A 27988-nucleotide genomic window follows, 5' to 3' on the forward strand; every position below is an offset into this window, starting at 1 on the left:
CTGGCTGGTGGGTTCTCCTATGTGACTGCAGGGGAGTCACTCCGCGAGAACTTGTCGAGCAGTCACTGGTGACTCATGAAAGACCCTTCCTTCTGCTGCTAAGCAGCATAAGTTCCATTAGCCTCTTAGCATTTTTGAGACAACCCCGAGGGTGAGGAATTTTCAGATGGGGCCTGGAATCTTTAGGAGCTGGACAGTTGCCGCCCTTGAGCAGTTTGTCACTTGGAGTCCTTGTATTGACGTTGGAAGTAGCCATCTACATTTTTGTGGTCTTACTACATTTGCAGATTTTCCACTGGTCAGAGGTGCAAATGTGAGGAGGCCTTTGGCAGAAAGGCCCCCGTGATTGTTTCACCACGCTAGTGTCACGTACCCGTGGTCTCTTTCTCCTTGAAGTTGTCCCGTGGCTTGTGTGTTTTCAGTTGTGTGTATCACACTGGCTAGTTTACTAGCTCTAGGTGGATACGCAGAAATACCCTGCAGAATTAACTGGATTCACGTCCCAGTCTGGCAGAGTTGTATGTTGAGAAGCCCAAATACAGAATGTGTTGGCAGGGACGTCCTGGCACATGGTGAGTGATTTGTGGGTGGGAAGCAGTGCAGCTCTGTGGTTAAGACAACCGGGCCGGAAGCCCCTGCTCTACGATTGCGCTTGATGGTAGTTTAGTGCCCAACACAGACTCGTTTGTCTTTTTTTTAGAAATCGTAGCTCCAAAGTCAGAGACAGCCATAAAGCCCCTGGATTATTTTGTGATGTAGCTCTCATTCTTTTTCACGTCTTCCGGATTTGAAGTTTTGAAGATTTGAAGTTTTGTGCTCAAGTACAGTCTGGATGGAGTAAGGTGCCCGTGAAAGTCTTCTTTTGAGGCTGAAGAAAGCCTTTATTTCTCTTTCATTTCCCCAAGGTATGACGGTATTAGAGCAGATGGAAGGCTGGAGTTTGAGCTTAAGTTGTGTGAAAACTTTATCAGCCAATTGGCTGACTCTTAATGATGAGACAGGAAGAACCACCCACGTTTTCCATTTTGGATTTGAGTCACAGAAAACAGGTTTCCTGCAGAAACCATTTGGCTTCAACAAGTGTACGGAAATCTCATCTTTGATCAGATTGATGTTTTTATCTTCATTGTGCATGTATTTCCAATTAATTATTTTCCCCTTTTTAATCCATAGGTTCAGTTTCAAATGTGAATGACAGTAAACTAATATCCAAGATTCCTGTATAAGAAGTCGATCAAAAGGACTGTACTTTCAGGTAAGGAGCTAATTTTACTTTATCTTTAATAATACACAGCTGCTTTGGCAGGAGTCTGGCATGTCCCCTACCCCCTCTCACATGAATAGAAGTATAGGTGAATTTTTTAAAAGGCAGCAAATTGATTACCCTAGACAGGTTTCCACCTGTTTGGGATTATAAGAGGTGTCAGCCGAGTTGGCCACTTAAAACCATTAGAGAAGCAATCAATATGTGATGGCAGTTAACACACATATACACTCATAATGGCCTAAAGTTGTATTTAAGTTGTTTTTTTTTTTTAGATGGAGGAAGGAAATCATCCTTTCTTCTAATACCTACCCTTTCCTTCCCATAATTGATCGATTACTCTGTCATCTATTTTCCATGTGTTTGAAGTTTAAACACATAGATGATTTTCAGATTAATTTCTCTACCTCTGTGGCATCCCAAAGTACAAGAATAGCTCTGGGCATAAGAGATCATAGGAAAAGCCCTGTACTTGAAGTAATTTGGAATTTACAGGGCTAGTATTTAGAAATGAATTTTCCCCTGGAGGAAAGGGAACTGTGCAGACCGGACGCAAACAGCTCCCCCCAGTCAAAAAAACATTTGCATAGAAAACATTGTGCTGAGTTGGGATTGTCATAGTTTTCTGGATACAAATAAAAGCATATTTCATAGAAGTCATATATTGGCTTTTTAATCAATTACCTAGTTTTTCTAATTGATTTTGAGGCATTGCGTCCTCCTCCCACCCCCATATTAGCTTTTGCACCTCATTACGATGGTTATTTTTCAAGTTTAAAATATGTAAAATTCAATTTTAAATTAATAGCATCCTTTGAAGAAGGACTGTGGCAACTGGGTGAGTAATCCAAAAATCACTGCTGAGTAAAGCGTTGTAGGATGGCTCTTGTAGCAGGCTCTGTCTCCTGACTGTGTTACCAGTGAACAGAAATTAGTTTGCAAAACATGAGCACACCAGCAAAGAGAGCTCAGTAGAGACAAACTGGCTTGGGATTTATAACAAGCTGCAGATGGTGTATGGACATAATTTCTTTCCAGTTCATCCTGGGATCAGCTTAGTCAGACCTCTGTAGTAACTCTTTTTTTTTTTTTTTTTTAATGTTTATTTATTTTTTGAGACAGAGAGAGACAGAGCATGAACGGGGGAGGGTCAGAGAGAGGGAGACACAGAATCTGAAACGGGCTCCCGGCTCTGAGCTGCCAACACAGAGCCCGAAGTGGGGCTCGAACTCATGGACTGCGAGATCATGACCTGAGCCGAAGTTGGATGCTCAACCGACTGAGCCACCCAGGCGCCCCTGACCTCTGTAGTAACTCTTAACTCACCTCCCTGCACGGCTCTCTGCAAGGGTGAGATCCCCTTACTCTCTGCTGAGAACTCTCCTGGGCCTCTCCCACTGCCTGTCGCAGCAATTCTCAAACTTTTGGGTCTCAGAAACCCTAGCATTAAAATTGTTGAAGCCCCAAGAGAGCTTTAGTGTTGATGTTGATTATATCCATTACTACTTACTGTATTGAAATGGAGAAAAATTTAGAGCATTAGAATATATAAGCTTGCATTCCCTTAGCTGCAGAGTGATGACATCATTGCCCCTTAGCTGCAGAGTGATGACATCATTAGTCCTGCAGTTTCTGGCAAACACTGTACATTTAGGAGAGAAAGAGAAAGAAAAGGCAAATTGTATACTATTATATTTAAAAGTTAGATTTATTGAGGCATAACTTATATACAGTGAAATTCACCTTTTTAAGTGTTCAGTTCTTCTCTGGGTTTTGACAAATGCATTGTGGTTGTAGAAGATAAAGAATATTTCCATCACTCTAGAATGTTCCCCTGCCTTAGCCTTATACCCTCTGACCTTTTTCTGTCCTGTAGTTGTGCTTTGTCCCAAATGTCATGTAAATGGAATCGCAGAGTCGTAGCCTTTTGAGGCTGGCTTCTTTCATTTAACATAACACATTTGAGATTCATCCATGCTGTTGTGTATATCACTGATTCTTTTTTTTTTTTTTTTTTTATTGCTGAGTCTTATTCCAGTGTATGAAAATATTTCTGTTTGCCCGTTTACCAGTTGGAGAACATTTGGGCTGTTCCTAGGTTTTGGTGGTGATGTGTCCTAACGTTAATATTAAAACAGTTTTAACCTTAACCTTTAACCCTGTGAGGGTCTCAAGAATCCCCAGGAGCTGGAGACCTCTCTGAGGACCTCTGGCCATGTTGCCTGCGTGTGATGTGCCCTCTGTCTAGAACGCCAGGACGTAGCTCGAGGGTCTCCTCTGTGCAGGCCTTTCTAAGCCCTCTTCCTACCGTCACCCCTGGGCCCCATGTCTGGTCTGCTCACCACCATCTTTGAACTCTGCTGTGCCTGCTCCCAGGGTTCGGCAGTTCCTTGAGGATGTGGCAGCTTCCTCACCTCTGAGGGCGATGCCTCCACTCTCGGTCCCAGCACATGCCTGGTACATGTTTGAATGAATAAATAATAATTCCTTTACATATGTGAGGCATTTTATTACTTATAAGAGATTTTCTCATAAAACATTCATCCCTCATTTTTAGCTCTGCAAAGTATATATAGCAAAGTGATTTTTTAAATATCTTTTATTTTTATTTTCATCAGATAAGGATATCTGTGGTCTTTACCAAGCTGTAATTTAGAATAACCCGGGAAGCTTTTAATAAACAGATTAAATGCTAATCTCTGGAGATCAGGCTTGAGTTAGTACTATTATTTAAAAAAAACATCACTGTTGAACCTGATGTGCAGCCCACAGAGAACCATTGTCCTAGAACTTGGTTTACTGTGAAGTCTTAGCGATGATGTCGTTCAGACTGGAACCCTGATCCTTGACTCCTACTGGAATGCCTTTTCCTCCACACTCCGGACTCTCCCGTGACTCTCCCGTGAATAGAAGCACTATAGAGATTTAGAGAGCCTTGTTGTAAGATGACTGTGTTTTCAATTTGTGTGTTTTCAATTTGTGGTGTTCTGGTGTGAAGACCAGAACAGTGAATTTAGGATGGGGGTGGAGCGGACTGTGTTTCCGTTTTGACTCTGCATTTATTAACCTTGGATTAATAAATACTTAAGTTTGTTCTCAGGTTTTTTTTTTTTTTGAGAGAGAACTTGTGCCCATGCGAGTGGGGGAGGGGCAGAGGGCGTAAGAGAATCTTAAGTGGGCTCCATGCCCAGCATGAGCCCGGACTCGAGGCTCACTCCCACGACTGTGAGATCGTGACCTAAGCCGAAATCAAGAGTTGGGAGCTTAACCAACTGAGCCACCCAGGCGCCCCAGCGTCCATTCCTATTTTTGAAATAAGGATACTACCTTAAATTCTAGAAGTTTATTGTGGGGATCCAATTAGATACCGTGTTAAGAGACTTTAAAGGATTTATATAAAGGATTGCAAAATCCTTTTGTAAACTATAAAATGCTTTCTAAGACTTATTTTTACTTGATTTTAGCCTAGTCTATTTATTGGTTGAATTTCCTTGAGGCTCATGAGTTAAACAAGTAATATAAAAATACGGTGTCACTGAAATAGTGAAATAAAAGAATTATGCAGAATAAAACCAAGAGGTTGTCATTGGTTGCATAGTTTTGATGCTTTGTGTATGAATTAAGTGCATAAATATGTATACACGTGACATACTATTTTTTTGGGTTGTATCAACATAGAGTCTTATATATTTGTGTTCTTTTTAGTTTGAGAGCATGTTTTTGATCATTCTGTATTAGAATATATAAATCCCTCTCATCCTCTCATTCTTCTTATAGCTGCATGATTTTTTCATATATTTTCATATTGTTGGACATTTAGCCTGTTTTCCAGTCTTTCACTTTTATTAAAAATGCTAGTGAACATTCTTCTTAGATCTTATTAAACCATTAGTTAATTCTTATTAAACTATTTACTCTGTTTTATAGATACTGGGAGATAAAGCAGTAAATGTCTTGTTTATGAAATCTTAGACAGTTTCTGCTCAAGTCAGGATAGAACTTAGACTTAAAGGGGCGCCTGGGTGGCTCAGTTGGTTAAGCGTCTGACTTTGGCTCAGGTCATGATCTCTTTGGTTTGTGAGTTCGAGCCCCGTGTCGGGCTCCACGCTGACAGCTCAGAGCATGGAGCCTGCTTCGGATTCTGTGTCTCCCTGTCTCTTGGCCCCTCCCCTGCTCATGCTCTGTCTCTCCCTGTCTCTTAATCTCAATAATCAATAAACTTTAAAAAAAAAAAAAAAAAAAAAAAAAAGAACTTAAGTCTTAAAAAAATTGTGGCAAAATATACTAGACCTTGGAGAACTTTTTCGTATGATCTTTGTAAATTTTGTTTATTTTATTTTTGTTGTATTATCCTGTCACTATTTGCATAGACTTTTAAAGATTAGTGTGTATGTTTCTTAATTCCCTTAGCTGTGATTGCTTCATACTTTTTCCTTGAGTAGTAACAGCAATGCAACAGTAATGTCAGTACTTACGCTGGGCACTCTGCTAGGAGCTTATTATATACATAGTCTTATTTCTTCCTCTTAGTAACCCACTGATTTGGTGGTGTTCTCCAGGTTAAGCATTTTGAAATGGAGGATCAGAGAGGTCAGATCACTTGCCCAAGGCTAGTTATGGGTCTAGGATTCAAAGGTCCTGCTTCCAACTACTGTGCTAAACAGTCTGCCAGGATTTCACTGAATCAGAGATGGTACTTTTATTAATGACATCACAAATTACTTTGTAATTTACTTGTATGTGTATATTTTGCTTAAAAAAATTTTTTTAATGTTATTTATTTTTGAGAGAGAGAGAGAGAGAGAGAGCAGGGGAGGGGGCAGAGAGAAAGGGAGACACAGAATCTGAAGCAGACTCCAGGCTCTGAGCTGTCAGCACAGAGCCCAATGCGGGGCTCGAACTGGCGAACTGTGAGACCGTGACCTGGGCCAAAGTCAGATGCTCAACTGACTGAGCCCTACCCAGGTGCCCCTATTTTGCTTTCTTAATGCCAGTAATAATTTCACCTGTGCAGAAATAGTCCATGCTTTAGAGTATTCAATTTTGTAGTAAGTATAATAAAAGCAGTATAGTAATTAATAAATATAAATGCTTATTGAATAGAATAATTGGTATTTTGGAGTGAAAGAGGCCACTAGATGGGGAATTGTTGTTGAATTCTATTTATTAACTAACAGAATAACCTTGGTAAATGAATGCTGTTTCCTCACTGATAACATAGTATTGGACTAAATAATTCACTCTGTACTTAATCAGCTATCAGTCCTGAATTATATTAGTGTGAATAAGAACATTCGTCAGTGGTAATGTAGATGAATTGCGAAATAGAATTCTAGTAATGCTTCCCCTTACCTTGAGTAATAAGGCGAATACTTCTGGATGGGTTTGTTCGTTCATGGTGAACACAAGATTAAAATGATCTATCTGTGTTGATGAGAACACCCGAATGCAGCCTCAAAGTTTTTTTTAAGCACATTGGAATATATGTTCTTATAATTTTATCGAAGGCATAGTTTTGAGTATTTTAAGTGGCCATCGGTGGTTATTTCTCAGTAATGATTATTATAGATGGAGTTTTAGTGAAGATATGGTTTCACATATTCTTTGTGTACTCTATGTCACTTTTCACTTGAATGATAAAACTGAGGTCTAAGTGGCATAGTCTGGAGCACATGTGATGGTCAGCTTCTTAACTGTTAGTGTCCTTAGTCTCTCCTTTTTAAGCCTTAAAATACAGTGGCTGGATGGTTGAAATAGATCTTTTGCTGGATTCTCAGCCTTAGAGACTGAATTCTGTATTTTTTTAAGGGGCGCCTGGGTGGCTCAGTCGGTTAAGCGGCCGACTTCGGCTCAGGTCACGATCTCGCGGTCCGTGAGTTCGAGCCCCGCATCGGGCTCTGTGCTGACAGCTCAGAGCCTGGAGCCTGTTTCAGATTCTGTGTCTCCCTCTCTCTGACCCTCCCCTGTTCATCCTCTGTCTCTCCCTGTCTCAAAAATAAATAAAACGTTAAAAAAAAAATTTATAAAAAAAAAAAAAAAAGAAAACTTAGAGTAAAGCAGAGTTAAAACATCAACATTTCATCTCATTCCTGGTTTTTAACTTATAAGCATTTTTAAAAGGAAAGATTTTTGGCCAATGTTTCATAATTGGCCAACAGAAGAGAATCAGTTGATTCATCTTCCCGTGTGGATTTGTTGACTAAAAGTTCCTCTAGCTCCACAAAGTGAGCTTAGATCATAGGAAGCAATTGGGTGGTAGTGACTCTTAGTTGCTATTGATATGCAGTGGATTTCAGTCAATAACCCAGTGCAGTCTACTCCATGCAGCACATTTTAAGTGTTCTCAGATTCATCTTTTTCTCTTATTTCAGATTTACTGATTTGCTTGGATAGATCCAGAAACAGCATTGTACTTGGGGCTGCTTTCTGAGATGACACACCCCACCCTTCAGAGGAATTCATTTCTTTTTGGAGTTCGGATTTTGTTATTTTTATCTGTGTTCCATACTGTAATTGTCAGCTTTTAGAATGTAAATGCTCAAGTACATTCTGCCGCAGTGACTAAGGGGCATTATGTAAGGACTTACCACCACCCTACCCCCTTCTTTTTAGTATGTGAACATCACATTCCTTGGCCTACTATTTGTTTTGCATCTGTATTTCACTGTAACCCTAACAAGTTCATTCAAGCAGTGGTTAGACTGAGGTTAAGTGGTATTATGGTTGTTTGGCAGGATATGGCCATAAACACCTCTCTTTAAACACGGAATGGCCTGAGGTGGCTGTAATGTTCAATTGCATAATCACAGATTACACTTGACAAGCACAGGAATGAGTACACGGGCCACATACATCTGCAGTGAGAAATTGCCCCACAGCATGGAGTCTACTGTAGAAACCATCTGTAGAGTTCCCTTGAGTGTTTTCTTAGATAATTACCTTAATATCATTCATTTAATTGGAATGTTTCTGATGAGATGGAACTATGAATAGCATTTCAGGGTTTCCAGAAAGCCTCCCACCTAACATCTAAAGGAATGAGTTAAAATGTTACAAGTGTTTTAAAAATGTGTATGCTCCTCAAAATTTTGTCTGTTTTCTCCTCTCTTTCTCCCCTCCCTACTGGTATTTTTGTGACGTGAAATCTGTTTTATAAAACGTACCCTTAGCAATAATTCACTTTCTAGAGATTGGGGTGGTGTGGAGTTTAGAGACATTGTATTTGAAATGCCTGGTGATGTGTTCATTCAGGGAGTCTCTGTGTGAATGTGAGGAATGGGTCTTCGGAGCTCTTAGATGGTACTGGAACACACTGCAGGTTACCTTGGGCAGCCGAGGAATGGAAATCAAGTTGCCGGTTACTGTGTGTGGAAAGGCCTTTCGGGCATATTATATATTCTTTGAGGCTAATGTGAATATTTAAAAGAAAAATTTTTTCGTTTTTTATATATATATATATGTATGTGTATATAAACACACACACACATGCACACGCATATATATATATATATATATATATAGAGAGAGAGAGAGAGAGAGAGAGAGAGAGAATCTTAAACAGGTTCCACACTCAGCACTGAGCCCCACGTGGGACTCGATCCCACGACCCTGGGATCATGACCTGAGGTGAAAATCAAGAGTCAGATGCTCCACCCAGGTGGTCCTGATGTGAATATTTGTGAAAAAGTGTTTTACTTCCTTCATTACCATTTTCAGTATTTATCAGGAAACTGGATATATTTGATATGGGACTCAGTGTTTGTGTCGTCTTAATTTTTACTAAATGTTTTTATTGAACTTGTTTTTCAAGTAGGCATTTTAAATTTTTGTAATTGTTTTTGCACGTTTCATGTGTTTTATTCAAACTGATTTGTCTATAAACTACTATAAACTATAGACTGGTTTGTCTATAAACTACTATAAAATACTTCCTTGTCAGAGGCCCCAAGGTTGACACTATAGATTTTTATTTGAAATGTTTATTATTTTAACCTAATTTTTTTTTTTTTTTTTTTTTTAGCAAAGTAATAATACCCCCGGTTTAAATACGAAGTAAAATCATAGTTCAGGCTTGAGAAGAAAAGTTCTTAAGCTCCACCTGTTGCTTTTCAGAAGCAGCCATTTTCAGGGTTTTCTTTTTTAACTGTTTCTTCTGGCATTTACTGCCATATATCTAAAGAAGTTATTTTTACTCCTGTGGCTCGGCTTTTCAACTCTAAGCATTATCTTTTGACTATTTCCTGCAGAAGATAAGGATTTAACTTCCTGACTTGTCTTTCCCCATCCTCCCAGTGATAATTAAAAAAATTTAAAAAAAGTTTTTTTTAAAATGTTTTATTTATTTTTGAGAGAGACAGAGGGAGAGAGAGAGAGAGAGAGAGAGAGAGAGAGAGAGAGAGAGAGGTACAAGTAGGGGAGGGGCAGAGAGACAGGGTGACACAGAATCTGAAGCAGGCTCCAGGCTCTGAGCTGTCAGCACAGAGCTTGATGTGGGGCTCAAACTTGTGAACTGTAAGACATGACCCAGGCCGAAGTTGGATGCTTAACTGACTGAACCACCCAGGTGACACCCAGATTACTTTTTTTTAATTTTAAGTAAGCTCCATACCTAATGTGGAGCTTGAACTCACACATGCTCAACCGACTGAGGCAGCCAGGCACCCCACTCCCAATGATAATTTTATTGAATTTTTGGCCAAGCTGTCATTTAACATTTACAGTATTATTTAAAAAAAAATTTTTTTTTTCTAATGTTTATTTAGTTTTGAGGGAGAGAAAGAGACAGAGCATGAGCGGGGGAGGGGCAGAGAGAGAGGGAGACACAGAATCCGAAACAGGCTCCAGGCTCTGAGCTGCCAGCACAGAGCCCAATGTGAACTCGTGGACTGTGAGATCATGACCTGAAGCCAAAGTCAGGACGCTTAACCAGCTGAGCCACCCGGGCACCCCTGTAATAGTTGCTTCGTACATTTGCTGGAACTTTGCACACGAACTATCACATGATTTGCAGATAAGAAGTTTTACTTCTTCCTTTTAGATCTTTATGCCTTTTATTTCTTTTTCTTGCCTTCCTGAATGGCTAGGACCTCCTGTTGCCTAAAATGTGACAAGGACACACATTCTGCCTGTTCTTCAGCTCGGGGGAAAAACTAGTCAGTTTTTCACCTTTGAGTGTGATGTTGTTTTTGGGTGTTTTTCTTTTTTCTTTTTCTTTTTTCTTTTTTTTGCAGTTCATCAGTTTGAGAAACTTCTCTAACTCTTCCTAGTTTGTGGGAGTTTATCATGAATGGCTGTTGGATTTTGTCAAACACCTTTTCTATATTTGATCTGATCCTATATTTTTCTCCTTTAGTCTGTTACATGGATTGATTTTCAAATGTTAACCAATTGTTGGGGGTAGACTGTACTTGCTCATAATGTACCTTTTTAATATATTATTAGATTTGATTTGCTAAAGTTTTGTTAAAGGTATTTGTGTCTATCTTCATGAGGGATACAGCTCTGTAATTTTTATTTTTTGTAATGTCTCTGTCGGGTTTTAGTATTAGCATTCTGCTAACCTTATAAGGTGAGTTGGGCAATGATCCTTCCTCTGTTTTCTGAAAAAGTTAAATTTCCTTTTTGAATGTTTGATGGAATCCACCAGTGAAATCATCTGGAGTTGTTCTTTTGCTGCTTTGGAATATTTTTGACAACAGATTTACTATCTTTAAAAGGTAAAGGGCTAATTAGATCTTCTGATTCTTCCTGTGCCAATTTTGATAGATTCTATTTTTCTAGAAATTTATTTGCTTTATGTAAGTTGTGTCAAGTATTCTCTTATTATCCTCTTAAACGTTGACAAGATCTCTGGTGGTGTATGTTTTTTCATTTCTGGTATTGGTGATTTGTGTTTTGTCTCTCTTTATTTTTGATCTAACTAGAAGTCTGTCAGTTTTGACAGTAATGTTAAAGACCTGTATTTTGGTTTTGCTAATTTTGTCTGTTGTCTGTATGTTTTCTACTTCATTGACTCTGGTCTTTATTATTTTCTTCCTAATATGTTGGGTTTAGTTTGCTCTGCTCTTTATGATTTCTTAAGATAGAATGTTAGGGTCATGGTGATAGATAGATCCTTTTCTGTTTTCTTGAATTAAGCATTAAAGTTTTAAGTTTCCCTTTAAGTACTATTTTAGCTGCATCCCACAAATTTTGATATGTTTTACTTTTGTTGCTATTTGGCTCAAAATATTTCCTAATTTACTTTTTTGATTTTATCTTTGATCCGTGAATTATTTACAAGTGCGTGGTTTGATGTTCATACATTTGGAGTTTTCCTAGGTATCTTATTATTACTGATTTTTAGTTTAATTCTGTGTTGTCAGAGAATATACTTTGTGTGATTACAATCTTTTTATGTTTATTGAGACTATATGGTCTTTCTTGGTAATGTGCCACATGCATTTGAAAGGAATGTGTATTCTTCAGTTTTAGATTTTCTGTGAATGTCAGGTCAAGGTGGTTGATAGTGTTGTTCATATCTTCTATGTCTTTCCTGATTTTGTTTTTTTTTTGTCTAATTCTATCAATTGCTGAAATGGAGTGTGAACATCTGTTACTGTAATCATATCATTGTCTTTTCTTTCCTTCATTCTATTTTTGCTTCTACTTTGAGATGCATATACATTTATAATTGTTACGTCTTCATGATAAATTGTTCCTGTTATAATTGTAATGTTCTTTTTTCTCTGGTGATGGTCTTTGTCTTAAAAGTTGATTACAAACTCAGTGTGCATGGTAGGGCTAGTGTCTGGTATTCTCTGGATGATTAGCTTGGGCCCTGCCATTTCAATGACAGTCCCCAGGTGCCAGTTTCTAGTGATCTTTCATTCAGGTTGGCCACTTTCTCCTGAAGAGTCTTCCAGCCTGCTGGCTGTCTAATGGAGCTTGACACCTCATGTTTTCAGTGCAGGGAGTCATTCCTACCCTCACTTATGCCTGGCCAGATCTTCTCATTAGTTGCATGCAGATTAAACCCCATTTTCATCCTTATTAGTAAGTTGCTCAGTTGTGGGATTAGGGAAATTTCCTTGATGCAGACCCTTAAACCGTACCAATTCTTTTGTTTTCAGCCTCACCCCTTAATAGGATCTCAGTTTCTTAGCCCTTCTGGAATTCTGCATCATTAACAGACCTTTTTTTTTTTTTTTTTTTTAGTTGAAGATTCTTCTTGGTGGCCTCTGCACTCCTCTGTCTTTAGCAGTTAGATTTCAGCTTTGTCCAGTTTGCTGAATCATTTTCCACTTACACATTGGTTTCTCATCTTTTGGAATTTTGTAGATATCTCTTATATGCTGTTGTCTCTTTTATTTCCATTTATTGTCATTTCTGGAAGGAATGGAAGCAGGCATATATTCAGTCATCTCCTTTTTTTTTTAACAATTAAAAAAAATGTCTATTTGAGAGAGAGGGAGAGCATGCATGAGCGTATGCATGGGGGAGCGACAGAGAGAAGGGGAGAGAGAGAATCCCAAGCAGGCTCTGCACTGTCGTTGTGGAGCCTGATGCAGGGATTGATCTCTGTGAGATCATGATGTGAGCCAAAATCAAGGGTCGGATACTTAACTGACTGAGCCAGCCAGGTGCCCCTTAGTCTCTACTTTTATCTACTTTCTAGTTTATTTACATGAGGCTTTTTAATTGATGTATGTTATTGTTAAAACTGATCTGCAGTATGCAAAACGCTAATTTAGTGTCCTTTCTTGCCATGTGTGGAAAAAAAAGAAAGTGTGTTTGTATGTGGGGGTGTCCTTTATATTCCAGTGATGTGAGAACTAATGTATTTCTTGCTGTGGATTTCATTCACATTAGAAAGTGTTCGTGGTGTTCTACCTTCTTCGTGTTTGGTTTGGTAGACACTGTTTTCTTTCAAGCGCCTTCATTTTGAAAATGAACACATTATGCCTGTCGTATAAAATAGGAGGTTCCTTGACCTAGAACTCAAAAGTCATCGAGTTGCTGTTTTAATACGGGTAAGTGGCTTAAATACACTGCCAGTTTCTTCACCTATAAATGAGAAATACAGACTTAACAGGCTTGTTAAGGGTATCTTCCATGTAAAATCAAAGACAGGAAAGTCTTTAAAAATTACACAGTGGGGCATCTGTGTAAATTGGTGTATTGAGTAATTAAGGTGTTCTTGGACAGTCAGGGATTAAACTATTTGTGTTTATGCTCTTTGGGAATTGAATGGTTCTTGCAAATAACTTTTAGTATTACATTCTCCACGGTGGAAAACTTGCCCTATGCTTTGCCAAAATAACGCTTATTTCGTGACACTTTCACAGCCTGGGTCCAGTCCAACGTGAAAGTAGAATAGACCACTCCCTAAACGCTGTTATCGCTGAATGTTGTTATTTAAAAGAGCCTCAAGAATTTACCTCTAAGTTGCCCCATGTTCAACCTGGTATTTTGGGATGCTTTCTAAAGACACCTGTTAAGTGCTGGTATTATCACTGAGGAAGAAATTCTGTGTTGAGATAATCGTCTGCCTCTGGCGTTCCAGCTCATTGTAATTTACCTAGAGAATGGGACCTTAAGGGAATAGGTCCATTGAGTTTTTTAGAAGGGAGGGAAGAACAGATCTAAAATCTAGAGCAGTGTTAGGGATAGGAGGCCTTGATAGAGCGGCATAGCTGTTAGCCTTGGGAAGCAAGGCCGTGATCTCAAGTGGAATATGGGTAATATGGATGTTTTACAGTTACAGTTTTAGATCCAGCCATGTCTGAGCTCTTAATCACCATAATAACTTTCATGGTTATGGTCGTATTTGAGAATAAGGTCCATGGCCCTTGAAGACCAAAGATCTAACTACTCGTGGCTTTAGCAACATTTAAATGCTGTTCACATAAGCCTCTTAAAGCATGTTTCAGATGTGAGAAAAAATGTAAGTTTTCCCACTTACATTTCCCACTTAATTGGGAGAGCAAGAAAAAAAAAAGAACGTTAATACCTAGCTATTATGATTACACAGTTGATATTTGGACAAAGTGTAAATTATAGCATTCATTTGTGTGTCACTTACTTCATGAGTTTGGAATCCTCCCCTCCCCCTCTGCTCTTGTTTAGTGTATTTAGAAGCACCTAGACTATGGAGGAAATGGCATATTTATAGTGATTTTTGTCAATTTGGGGATAATGGTGATCCATACACCAGATATGGTGTGTTTGTTTTGTTTTTTTTAAATAAAAGAGTCCTGTAGCTATGAACTTTTACATTTGTTGACATGCGGTGTAAACAGCTTCAGTGCTTGAAAAATGAGGATATTGGTTTAAGCAGCTGTTCTAGTGCATTTGCTCATGATCTTTTTGGTCCTAGAAATATTTAAAATAATCTCAGTTATAAGGTGGCATTATTATTGAATTGAACAGTCCTGTTTTGTTACTGTCTTGGCAACTGCAGTGTGGTGATTTTGTGGACTTCTCATCTACTTTGTAGAACTCAGGTTGCACGTTCTTGGTGTCCTCGTCTCTGAATGTGTTTCACATTCTATTTGCCTGATTCTTTCATTTTGAATCCATGAGATTCAGTGGGATACTGTGGAAAACAATCGCATATGTGTTTTTTAAAGACCGGGAGGTACCACTTGAGCTCTCTTTTATTCTGTTCTCTCTTCTTTTTTTGTTTTGTTAAACCTTATTTTTTAGGGCTCTTCTTTTAGAAAAATCACCAATACGGCATAGTAAATGAAGACTGTCTTTGAATTGCTTGAATGTCAAAACATCTTTATTGTAAGAGGAAGCCAATCCTACTTAAAATTTTTCTTGGCTCATTAAAGTTTAGGATTTTAATGAAGTTGTACTTAGCAATAATTATGTTTTGAGGTAGGTGAGTTTCGGAGGAAGAGTGGTGATTCTGGTTTTCCACTGTACTTTCACTGAGGACCAGGACACCAAAGGTAAGAGTCCTGTGTACTTTGGTATTGACACTGTAATTGTGTAAGCCAAGTGTTCTGGGTGGTTCCAGGCTAGCCTTCCTTTTCATGGGTGGTAGAAAGTGGTAAAACCAGACAGAAGGCTTCAGAATCTGGATAAGCAATGAAAATGGCATTGCTGTGGAAACTTTGTCCCACCTTTTGTAACTATGGAACAGAAAAGCAACAATAGCCTAAACAAATTTACATTAGAACACGTTCAGAGGATGTAGAAAGGGGAGAGATTGTTTTACCCAGCAGTTTTTACTGTTTTTACTCCGTTTTGTCAGTTGTCAGTCCCTTTAAGAACATCTTACTATTGACTTTTCTTAGGATTCACTTACAAAGGAGCCATGTAAAATTGCACCGAGTTTCTCTCTGCGTAAGGGTTTTTATTAGGGAGAATTAGCTTGGTAGATGCTACGGCAATTTTAAAAGCACTAGTCTGTTCTTGACTTAATTAAAGGGGAGATAATTTTAATTTGTTCAGCAGCAAACACTGAGTGCCCGTATGTGAAAAGGGCTGTCGGTTCTCTGGGGAAGACTGAGATTGGCAAGTTGTAGCCCCTGCCCTGAAAGAGCTCTAGGCCTGTTGGGAAATCCGATGCGTGCGTAGTGATACTAGAGTGAAGAGAGCTCCAAGAGGGGCCCGCAGACTGGGGGTTCAGAGGAGGGAGAGAGACACTCATTTCCCTAATGGGTGAGGTGAGCAGGCTCAGTGAAGCTTCGTGTTAGGTGGCGGTATTTAAGCAATGTCTTGCTGGGTGGACATAGAAAGTTCTAGATGTTGAGGCATGGGTAGGTGATGGGGACAAGAACTTCAGATTTGCTATTATGTCTAGCTTGGAAAAGTAAATAATAGTTGTAATAATACTAATACAAGCATTTGCTGAATGCCTAATTTGTGATAATTATTTGTTTCAGTTCATTTTCTCATAACAACGTAAGAGCCCTTTGAGGTAGGCACGACTGTCACCCCCATTTTACAGATAAAGAAGTTGAGGTATAGATAGATAGGTTAAGAAACTTGTGTAAGGCTACGCAGTTACTAGAATTTGAGCTAGTTTCAGAGAGCTCACCCTTGCTGGCTATGTTGTACTATGGAAAATATAGCAAAAGTGGCTTGGCGTCTGTTATGTAGAGCCTCAAATGCCCACACGAATAATTTAATATATTGGAAGACATTTTTTTTAGTGGTTCTGTATAAGAGTTGTAAACATACTCTCTTACCTCTTTGAATGTGCCATGCTTTACTGCTTTTGAAATGCCTTTCCCGTGTTACCCTGTCAGCATCTACTCAGTTTTCAGTGTTTGCTTCTATATCACCTTTCTGTGAGGCTTTCCTCCCTCACCGAGGGAGAAGAACCCTCGTGGAGGCTCCCGTGGCTCTTCGCCCCCACACCTTTAATACAGTGTTCGTTAGGTGGCAGGATGGTTGTTGACTTTGTTTTTTTTTCTCACCTAGACTGTGAATTATGTGAGTATTGGGATTGTGGGTCCTTTTTGTGTCCCTGGCGTTAGGTTCATCATTGTAGCCGAATAAAGCTCAGATAAATCACAGCTGATTGAAAGGGAGGGTGATAAATTCTCAGGCATCATACTGACTTTCTAAATTGCTTCCCTTCTGAGTTACAGGTGTTTGAATACCTAGAGAAGAGATAAATAGATGATACAATTTTTGGTTGACTGGGTTCCTCTGAGAAAGAAGGAGAAAGATTATTCTGTATTTGGGGTTGCTGGGAACAATTTCTGGGAGGGCCAGGCTCTAGGCTGGGCCCTCACGGAGGTGTAATGTTGAAGTTGGCAGAGGGGACAGGGCACGCTGGTTGGGAGAACAGCGTGAGCAGAGGACAGAGATGGGATCAGTTATGAGATAACACTACCTGCCCTGACACCTGAGCCTCTCAGCTTCCTGCCACACCCACTAGAGCATTTTATAGTGCAGAGAATCTCTTGAGAGCCCCGATTTTCTTTATAATCTGCCAGAAAGATGGATGGGCCAGCAAAACATTTGCCATGTTGTGGTTTGAATTTAAGGTAAGTTCCTAACACACATGGAATATGAAATTCAGGTGTACACGATGCCTTTTTGGTAGGAAGAGTGCTGTAGAAAAACAGGCCCATTTGGTCTAAATTAAACTCGCCCTCCAGGGATTCCTTAAAATCTTAAAACAAGTAACCTTACATTTAGCTGGCATGTGGTCAGCCCGACTCAAGTTTTCTTTGACTGTCTAAGACCATTAGGAACGTTGAGACTGTGGCCATGACTTGTGCTGTTGAATTCAGCTTCTTGCCCTTTCTCTGGAAGCATTCTGGCTGTGATGCGGGGAGCGAGGAATTCGGTATTTAGGAGATATTTGGGAGAGGCATGGTTAATCGGACCCATGGAGAGGAACTCGTTGAAGAACTCTCGTAATAAATGAGAGTGTTAGAATGCAGACAGGGTGTCTTTGTTAAGAAACCTCTTCCTACAATTGAAAACCTTTTAAAAGTGTTTCTGAGGCTCAAGCCAAAGTACTGCAAATGATGCCATGAAACTACCGATGCTCCCAAATTAAAAGCTTTCTCCCTCACTAAGTTCGGATTAATAGTGGCTGTGTTTTTAAGAGCGCGTGCCTAACAGGGGAGGGACAGTCTTTCCCAAGATGGTCAAGGTCTTAGCTCACCATTTTACTGCTTGATTGTTCTGGGACCGTGGGCCCTACCATGGGTAGAAGGAAAGGCTAGAGGGAAGAAGGTTTGTCCCTTGTGTGTGGCCCATCCATCCTAGTGTCCTCTTTACACACAGTTGCTGGATTTAGTTTCCCTTTTCTATAGATTACTGAAGATCTTAGGGTTGTAGATGTTTAAACATAAGCTTCATGAGGTTAGGAACTTGGTTTTGTTCCCTAAAATCTCCCCAGGGTCTAGAATAGCATCGTTAAATAGAAATTTAATGTACGCCTCTCTGTATTTAAAAATTTCTGAACTTCTAGGGGGCGCCTGGGTGGCTTAGGTTGGTTAAATGTCCAACTCTTGGTTTAGGCACAGGTGGTGATCTCTCGTCTGTGGGAACGAGCCCCGCGTTGGGCTCTGCACTGACTGCACGGAGCCTACTTGGGGTCCTCTGTCTTTTGCTCTCTCTCTGACTCTCCCCATCCCTCTCCCTCTCTCTTTCAAAATAAATAAATAAAACTTAAAAAAAAATTGAACTTCTAGTTGCCATGTAAAAGTAAAGCACAAAGAGAAGAAATTAATTTGAATAATACATATGTTTAATCTAATATCCAAAACATTATCTTCTTAACACGTAATTAGTATAAAAAATTACCGAGACATTTTTCTTTCTTTTGTCCGTACCGGGTCTTCAAAATCCAGTGTGTATTTTATGTCTCTATTTGGACTGGGGCCATTTTGAATGCTTAATATAAGCTACATGTTCCTCCTGCTTATGGTATTGGGCAGGACAGGTCTGGAACTGTGTCTGGTCTATGTAGAAGCCCAGCAAATATCTGTTACATGAAGGAAGAAAGGGAGAGAGGGAGGGAAGGAGGAAGTGGCAAAAGTTAAAAGATGAGTAAACAGAGGGACATTATTTGACTTGTTTTGGGGTGCCCTAGTGGTTTCTAGCTAGAACAGCAACTGCATGATGAAAAATGCTGTACACTTTTAGTTTAAGATCGTTTGTAAATGTGTTACCTCACTGATACATACCTTCCACACCGCTGTGTAGACAAGTCAAGTTTTAACAGTCTTTAATGTATGGGTGGCCTGGATGAGGCTTAACTAGGTTCAGTGAGTGTGTGGTTTAACCAGACTTCAAACTCCGCTCTTCTGAGTCCTAGTGCAGTACTTTGTGCTCACTGCATACCTCCCATCTGGTTTATGTTACGTGTGCACATACTTCCCTGTGAACACTTGTTGGCTCTTAGATATGGGTAGATACTAAACGCGATACACTGAATAAATATTTTTAACACAGAACTATTTAAAAATAGTAAAGGTCAGATCTGAAAGTTTGTTTTTAATTCAGTAATCAGACAGGAATGGGTACTGTAGCCAAGAAAGTTGTGTGTGTGGCTTCTCGAGCTGTTAGGATCTTCTGAATTATATAGAAAGCACATAAAAATGTGAGTGAAAAGATAGTTTATGACAAGGTATGCATACATGTGTTTGAAACTGTCCCTCTGTATAACCATTTTATCTGTCAAACATTTGTTCCCTAGTAGGCATGTGTCATGATTTTCTGTTCTAGCACACGGAAAAATGTCTTGTTTCTTTCACAGAGGGAAAGTGACTTCAGCATAATAACCCTCCAGTGCTTGAGTTACTGGATTTTGCAGCTTTCTTGTTTCTCAAGCTATTAAAATGGTTGGTTTTATTGTGCTTAACTTTTAAATAAAACCCTAAGGCAGATACTTTTGATATGATTCAGTTTCTTATGGCTAAAATGCTGCAGAGCAGTTGAGGTCAGTTTCTAGAGCATCAGTATGATGTTATGGAAACATCTTCTTGGATAGAAGCCAACATTGATCACATTTGTATCTAAATCCTACTCTGCAGAGCCTAGTGTGTTAGTGAGGTATCAGTGCACAATAAATTCTTTATGCAAGGTATTCAAATATTTGAATTTGTGAGAAACAACTGTAACTTACAGAAAATGGCAGTGTAATTGTAAGGTTTTCCCACAGTGAGAAGATACTGCAAAATATTTTGTTCACTGTTTCTCAATTAAAGACAATATACCACAAATTTGAAAAAAGTAATGCAAAAGTTAACTCAGCAAAAAATGTGTATTTAGGTCTTTGTCATAGCAAAAGCCACCACTTAGATTTTAATTGATCTAAGCTGTAAGCAAAGAAGTTAATTCTAATTTATCTTGCATATATGGGAGATCATTCATAAGGAATTTTCTACAAAACCGCATGAATGTCATTATCCACCAGGTAGGCTAAGGGTTTAAGTGTGGATAACTCCTACACGTACTTCACCTTCTGCTTGTAGAGCCTGGGGAATGCTAGGAATTCACAGAGGTGAATTCTTAACACGACCGAACCTTACCCTTTCTGTGCCAACTTCCAGACTCCAGAGGCTTGCAGTGTCACACCTGCTCTTCTTTCCCAGCTGGGTGGCCTAGAATCTGAATAGATGGAGGACTGGAGGTCCTCCCTGCAGAAGGTGGTGGAATCTTGAATACACTTAGTTCACGAACAGCGGAAGACTGAGGGTTTATTTAGAACAGCAGTTCCCAGCCCTGGCTGAACATCAGAATCATCTGAGGAGGTTTGGGGCCTTAAAGCTGCCCAGACCCATCTGTTCCACACCAAAGTCTACCTACATTTCAGCTGTGATTTTAATTTCTCACTGAAGAGCTTTCTTGACTCTCTAATCATGGCGTGCCTTACATTTTTTACCACCGTACCTGCTGATCAATAGTGATTTCTGATGAATCTCCAAAATACTCAGGAAGGTTTGTTTGTTTCAGAGACAGGGAGGCTTGGTAAAGGGTGAAATAGGGCAGGTTCCTCAGCAAGAAGTCCTGAGAGGAACAGAGCCCTAGGAGGTGGGTAGGTCATGGCAGCTGGAGAGAAGAGGGACAAGTAGGCCAAAGGTTGGAGCCTGTAAGGGGAGTGAAAGAAGTGGGTTGTGCCAGGAGTCCTTCTGAGATGACTCAGGGGATGTGGGTTTAGCTATCTGGAAATTGCGTATCTTTGTAACTTGGATATTTCCCTTTTCCCATTCTTTGTCAGAACAAGGAAGAGACATGATTGATGACCACTGCTCAGAGAACCTTTTTCTTCCATTTGGATTGGTTTTAGGATAGTACTGTTGGTAGGAAGTCTGACATCTATTTTAAAGTGGTAGTTTTTTCCCACCACTGCTTTTATATTTTACAAAGTCTTGGATACACAAGGGTACTTTAAACTCCTGTTTCAGATTTCCGGGAGATTGCTGGAGACAAGCTGGATGCCTCATGTTTTGGAAGACTTGGTGTAGTTTCCTTCTTTTATTTGGTAGTAGCAGCCTTTGGTGGCATACTTCTTAACTTGTTAACTGTAGACTAAGTTATCTATTAATTCAAAGGTGAACCTTTGTTGATAATAATATGCAGCTGTTATCAGAGCCCTTCCCTTCCTAGGTTTGATATGCTGACTGCAGTGTGGTGTTGTTGGTGTGTGTATTTCATTGTTTGAAGGGCCCAGTTGAGAGTGTGAAAGGGAATTGATGTTCTGTGGAGTAGTGCTGTCACTGATGCTGGCTTTTGATTTCCTGGTATTAACCTGTAAACATGAGTCCCTTCACACCAGTTGTCAAGATGCAAAACAGTAGATCAGAGAATAAATGCACTTTTTTGGGAGGGTGGGAGCATTGTTTAGGACTGAACCACATTGTTTAGGACTGAAATCTGTTATCTGGCATTCCTCTGCTTTATAACATTTCACATAAAATATGACTGTGAAAAAAATAACAATCCAGAAGCCTTTTTTGATAAAGCCTGAAGATTTAAAATGTTATAGCACTTTCATTTCCCCCGCTGATTATGAGGATCTTTATTGGAGAAAATTGTGGAAACTACAATAGAATATAAAGAAGAAAATAAAGATCGCCAGTAATTCTGCAACTCAGCAATAACTGTTATTAACATTTAAACTATTTCCTTTCAGGGTTTTCTTGTGTATGTGGGTGTGGGAGGGGCGTGCATACTGTTTTTTATCCTGTTTATGAACTTAATATTATGAGCAGTTTCCCATATGAATAACTGTTCTTCAAAAATATGGTTTTCATCGGTTGGTCTGTTGCCCAGATATTTTCTTTACTTTGGATTTTTGGTGGAAACCCCACTCAGAAGTTGGCTTGGATGTCTTTTATTCCTCCACGATGCCTTTCCTTCCCAGAGTGAGTTGAAAAAATCTCCACTGAGATTCCACAGAATGTTGATTTCAACGGTCCTAGCATACCTACCATATCTTGCTTCATGTAATTTTTTTGTGTACACATCTAATTCTTCATCTAACATTTATTGAACCAGCCCTTCCTTTGTAACAGGTGCTATGCTGAGACCTCACAGTACAATGGTAATGGAAAGGAAATAAAAAGCAAAACACCGTCAGATAGTTTTGTGCCTGCGCCCAGGATATTGGCCCATGGGCTGGGGATACAAAGATATTATTCAGGTAATCACACAGTTGAATGTTAACTTGCAATTATAAGGGTTTTTAAGGAGAGGTAAATGGTGCTTATGAGAGCAGTTCAAATGAACAAAGACAAGGTGTTTTACTTGATCACAGATCTCATCTGATCCAGGTCTTAACTTTTATAAAGGTCTGTGCAACCAAGAAACACCTTGTCCGCTCAGAGAGCCCAGTGTGGTTCAGTGCTCTGCTGTGGTTGAAGGGCACTTGGGTTCTTTGTGCTCAGCTCTGACCAACCTGTGTGCATTCTAAAGAGGGGCTCACATTAGAGAAGATTTTAGAAAAGATTTCAAATATGGCCCAGTTAGAAAAACTATAGCAAGTGCTTCTGAGGAAGGGAAGACAGGAGGAGGACATTTTAGTTGTTGTCCAATATGGAGCCATTTATCGAGGTGTATAGAAGGGATTCTGGTAGTTGATGGGAAGAAGTGAGATTATTCTGCTGGTTCCCTTTCCATTCTAAGATTCCACATTTTAAAGATTATCTGAAGCCATTCTTTATGTGGTTGGTACCAAGAGGACCCTGAGGGTTGTTTTCAGCTTATGTAAATTTGGGTGTAGAGGAAGAGTGTCCACCCATCTCCCTGCCGAGTGACCCCTCCCATCTCCATCTTCCGGAAGTTTGAGGACCTGATGAGCTCCTGCAGGCAAACAGTATAAGAATTCTCATAACACATGGAAGAAGTCTGATTCCCTTAATATGGCAAAAGGCCATCTTGCTTCCTATCTGACTCCTCTCTCCTTTCTCTGTCACTGAGCCTTGGTTGTTTCAGTGATGGGGAAATTTCTTATGTAAGGCAACTTTTGTCCTTTGGTGCCCTTACTGTTTCTTTTTCTTACGCACTTCTCTCTTCTTGCTAAAAAAAAAAAAAAAAAAAAAAATTAATTAATTCCTTTTTTAGGACCAGCTAAAGTTACCATCTGTAGAGTTTTTCTGGCTTCCTAAAGTTAGTCACTTTAGAACACATCCCTCTGTTATTATATTGCTGAAATTTTTTATTTAGTTGTTTAGCTTGCTCCTTTGGATTGTAAAGTATTTGGAACTATGTATTCTGTTTGACTTTTCAGTGCCTGAAAGGCACTCAATAAATGGCACACTCAGGGCATTCAATAACTTTTGAGTGAATGAATATAATTCCTCATTTGCTTTATTGTACTGTCCCTTATTGTGGCCTTACTGTACTTTACTGTACCTTATTGTGGCTTTGACATTTGACATCTGTGAGACAAATAGCTGAACTTTTGATAGGCTGATTAACACCTTAGAAGGTCAGGAGTACAGTTTTCTTGAATCCTTTATTAAAAATGCCAACAGAGAGGATGTTGTTAATGTGGTGGGACATCCTCATTTCCACAAAACCACTTTGTATCTTGGGTGACCTTTTAAACCTCCTTCAGAGTTATCAAATTGACCTCTTGCTAATGTAGCATTATGTATCAACTGTACTCAAAAATTTTTTAATTATAAAAAGGATAAAAAAAGGTTATTAAATTGTTGTAGTTATTTTCAAGAAGAGCCACATCTTAGTTAGTGTGCTAGGTAGTTTTACCACAAACATTTTTCCTGCGTCACTCATTGGCTATAAGGTAGTTTTGGCGTCAGAGGTAAAATAATGAAAGATAAGAGGGGGATGTTAGAAAGGACATAATGAAACATGAAAAATTCGGTAAAATTCATTACTAATTGTTCCTTCTTTAAGAAGTATCAGTTTTCCAAATTCTAGGTCGCCTATTTTTACCCGGGTGCATATTGCACTGTGAGAGCCTTCTACAATGTTGTTCATTCTTGGCATATTGTGACATGTCCTTTGATAGTCCAGGGTTGTGTGGGAAACGGAGAAGAAATACTGATGTAATACTGCAACTAACAGAGCTTTATTGTTGTTGTAACCGACGTGTTGTCATTTTCTGGTACAGCACAGTGTGCAGTCTGGCATTTCGCTCTTATTTCACACCTCCCGTTGGCTTTATCACCATATTTTCTATCAGGTTGGTGTCTGTAGTGATCATTGCTGTTTTAAGACCGCCATGGCTACTGGCCACCGTATAGACCGTTATGGGGGCTAGGTGACATTTACATAATAAAAAAGGAACTTTGTCAATGGAGAAATGAAAGCAAACTGACCACCAGCTTTCAGTACAGTAACTGTGCTGAAGGCGGTTGATTCTTCAATGGTGAAATGAAACCCAACTGTCAACCAGTTGTATTATCTTAAATGAAACCAAACTGCCAACCAGTTACTCTGTTTTTTATGGAAATTGCCTTATGGCCAATTGTTCACCACGAGGTGAAAACACGAAAGTGCTTGCCGCAAAGACGTCTGTGGCAAAGGTGCCCATGGTGAAAATACCAGACATGCTTTATCAGGACAAAAAAGTGAGGCTGAGAGAAAATGGAAAATTACCATTTTTTATTTTTATTTTTTGAATTGTAAAGAAGTGATAGGCATTTACAGAAAGGTGACATTAGAATTTGGGAGTGAAGGAAATCCGTACTAAGTTCCAAAGAAAATTGTGTGTGCCCTGTGAGCAGCTCAGGAACATACCGTATTCTAATGCGGTATAGAGCTCCTAGTTGGCCAAGGCTGGTTTTTATAACCGACCATGCTCACGTGTGCAGGAGTTGCTTCAAAAAGAGCTTGGCAGTTAATCAGCACCGGTAGTCTGGTTTTCCAGCGCTGATCAGACCCTGCAATATCTGATACGCTTAAACAGAAATTTCCGAACATTGATGTCTACTAGAAAATGACTTGTTAACAATGAGAAATCTATTTCCAAGGGAACAAGTATTTCATACTGTGGTAAGAGAATCCTGTTCCCAGCTGGTACGTTCCCAGGGCAGGATTGGTTTCTTCCGCTTTGGCCAGGTTTGCTTTAGGCCACTTCACTTTTACGAAAGACCTGTGTTCATACCTGTTTTCGCTATCTGAAGGACATCCAAAGAGGGTTTTTGCTTTCATGAAATGGAAATGACTTTTGCTTTGCGCCACTTCGGCTTATGAAAAGTTTCATGAGAAAGCGCTACTTCTGGGTAGCAGGGGAAACCTGCATTCTCTCCAGAAAGCTTCCCGGTACGCGTGTGCATCAAGGCTGGCAAGGGTGGATAGCGTTGCTGATGCTCCTTTGGGCGGAGCGTAGGACTTGCTGCCCAAGTGTGTTCTTTGTTCCCTGCCAACATACCGTCCTAGATTTCTTCAAGTTGTTCTACTGGGCACGAATCCTTTTTCTCAGAGCTTCTGGCTGATTCCAATCAAAATGGGGTGTGCCTTCCCTTGCTATTCTAAAGAGCTTCAGTTCCTCCGTTTGTAAAATTATGTCGAATTCATTTCTAAATGTCGATTCATTAACTGGAACCCTCTGTAAGGGATTATTACTTTGTAGATAGTGGTTGTGTAAATTGGTTCAGTTCTTAGAATGTTGTGTTCTTAATCTCTTGTTCCATTGATGCACTCTCTGGACTTGATAATTGATACCCAGATTTTTGTTTATAAGAAAGAACTTTCTTACTTGAGAGACTTTCTCTGGTGGGACTGTCTTCTTCTATCCAAATTTGTTCTCTTATTCTTCACCTCCCCTAACCCTAACCTGTATACATCCTTTGTAAAATGTTCCTTAAAAATCAGCAGTGAATAAGATGACCTTTGTCCGTAAGCACACTATTTAATTGCATATTTGAATTTAATGATTTTGGATTCAGGTTTGATTTAAGTGATGTGGATTCCTATTGCAAAAGACCCAAACATTTTAGATATTCCTGACACTTGTAGTTGAATAATATGCTCAAAGCACCTTCTATAGCTAATTTTCTTTTTGACTCATTAAGAGGACTTCACCTGATAGATAAGCAATAATTAGAAAGATAGCTTAAAAAATTTGTAATTTATTTTGCTACTACCTCAAAAGAGGAAAGTGTTAGAACTTCTTTAAAAAATTCTTCTTTTTTTTTTTTTTTTTTGAGAGTGAATGTGTGCCCACCCATATGTGCCTGTGGGCAGAGAAAGGGCAGAGGGAAAGGGAGAGAGAGAATCTTAAATGGGCTTCATGCTCAGCGGGAGTCTGAAGCAGGGCTTGATCTCATAACCGTGAGATCATGACCCGAGCTGAAATCAAGAGTCGGGACACTTACCAACTGAGCCATCTAGGCGGCCCTAAAAAATTATTTTTATGTGTTCAATTATGGGTACAAACTTTGGGGATATTAGTCATGTTTTATAATTGGGCTGCACTGTATAAGTATGAAAGAGAAAATACACGAGGGCATAATTATAGCCAAATGTGCAGTTATATTGGTCTCTTAGAGATGGAGCCTGAATAGGACCCTTGGGAAATTTTCCTGAAAAGAATCCTTGATGATCTATATTTTTATCAAATCTAAAAAATACAGTTGACTTTTGAACAGTGTCAGGGTTAAGGATGCAGAACCCCTCCCCCCCCCCAGTTGAAAATCTGAGTTTTGACTTTCCTAAAACTTTATTAATAGCCTGCTGTTGAGTGGAAGCCTTACCACTAACAAAAATAGCCAGTTAACACATATGTTGTATGTTATACGTATTACATACTGTATTTTTACAATAAAATAAGCTAGGGAAAAGAGAATATTGCTAAGAAAATCGTAAGGAAGAGAAAATACATTTACAGTACTGTACTGTATTTATTGATAAAAATACATGTATAAGTGGATCTGCACTGTTCAAACCTGTGTTATTCAAGGATCAACTGTAGACTTCTAATATTGTCAATAAAGTAGATTTAGCGTAATAACAAAGAAAAGTAATCTGAATTTTGGCAATTGCCTGAAATTGCCAGGCACAGAATATATGCAAGTTGTTTGGTTTTGTGTTTCCAGAGGCCAGTCCCCTCGTTGAATTTTAGATAGGCCCATGCTATGATTGCTAATTCCTCCAACATGACGTAATGAGCCAGGCCTTGGATTGACATTTTAAAATGATTCAAGAGCTGTCCTGCTGTGGACTGCACTAGGATTCCTTTCACTAAGACCCCTCCCTTGGACTTTATCCCTAAGAACCAGACTGTGTGAGCACCAGGGTCATTTCCCATGGCCCAGTGTGTGGAGAGATTTATATTTATTAAGTACCAATTATGTGCTAGGTATTTGCTGGGTACTCTGTATATATTATTTCAGTTAAGCTTTTTACAACTTGAAGATTAAAGAATTAGTCTCTGCATTTCAGTCATGGAGTAGTAACTTGTCCAGGGACCCACTAAAGGTAATTATGTCTGAAACTTGGCGGAGCCCATGCTTTTTCCACTCTACTGTGATAAGCTGTACTTGGGGAGGGGAACACCGTGGCTTAGAGAACATTTCCTGTTCCCTTTCCCCTAAGCTGCTGGGATCTCTTTTGGTATACATGAGCTAGGCCAACATGATTATTAAAAACAATTATTCATTGATACACCAGCCATCTAGTCATCCATCCGTTCATCCATGCATCTAACAGATATTTATTGAGTACTTATTGTGTGCCAGGTGCTGTGTGAGAACCTGCAGATATGCTGGTTACCAAGTCCTCTCTGCCTTCATGAAGCTTATACTCGATTATCCAAAGACTCATTATACAGTGAGTATGGGGGTGGGAGAG

General features: G+C 39.4%; 1 protein-coding gene across 10 annotated transcripts in view; it reads left to right on the forward strand.

Moving 5' to 3' along the window:
• The window catches only part of SIPA1L1 (signal induced proliferation associated 1 like 1), a 365694-nt gene that overhangs the window by 34602 nt on the left and 303104 nt on the right, over window positions 1-27988 (forward strand). For 7 of the 10 annotated variants that reach the window (XM_058739522.1, XM_058739520.1, XM_058739519.1 and 4 more), the window contains exon 2: window positions 1174-1255. The gene's annotated coding sequence lies outside the window, so the exon portion shown is untranslated. Of the gene's footprint in view, window positions 1-1173; window positions 1256-22272; window positions 22371-27876; window positions 27968-27988 lie in introns of those variants that run through there. The other 3 variants (XM_058739526.1, XM_058739523.1, XM_058739525.1) reach the window with 2 other exon arrangements.

This window comes from Neofelis nebulosa, chromosome 7 (assembly GCF_028018385.1).
Source record: "Neofelis nebulosa isolate mNeoNeb1 chromosome 7, mNeoNeb1.pri, whole genome shotgun sequence".
Lineage (NCBI taxonomy): Eukaryota > Metazoa > Chordata > Mammalia > Carnivora > Felidae > Neofelis > Neofelis nebulosa.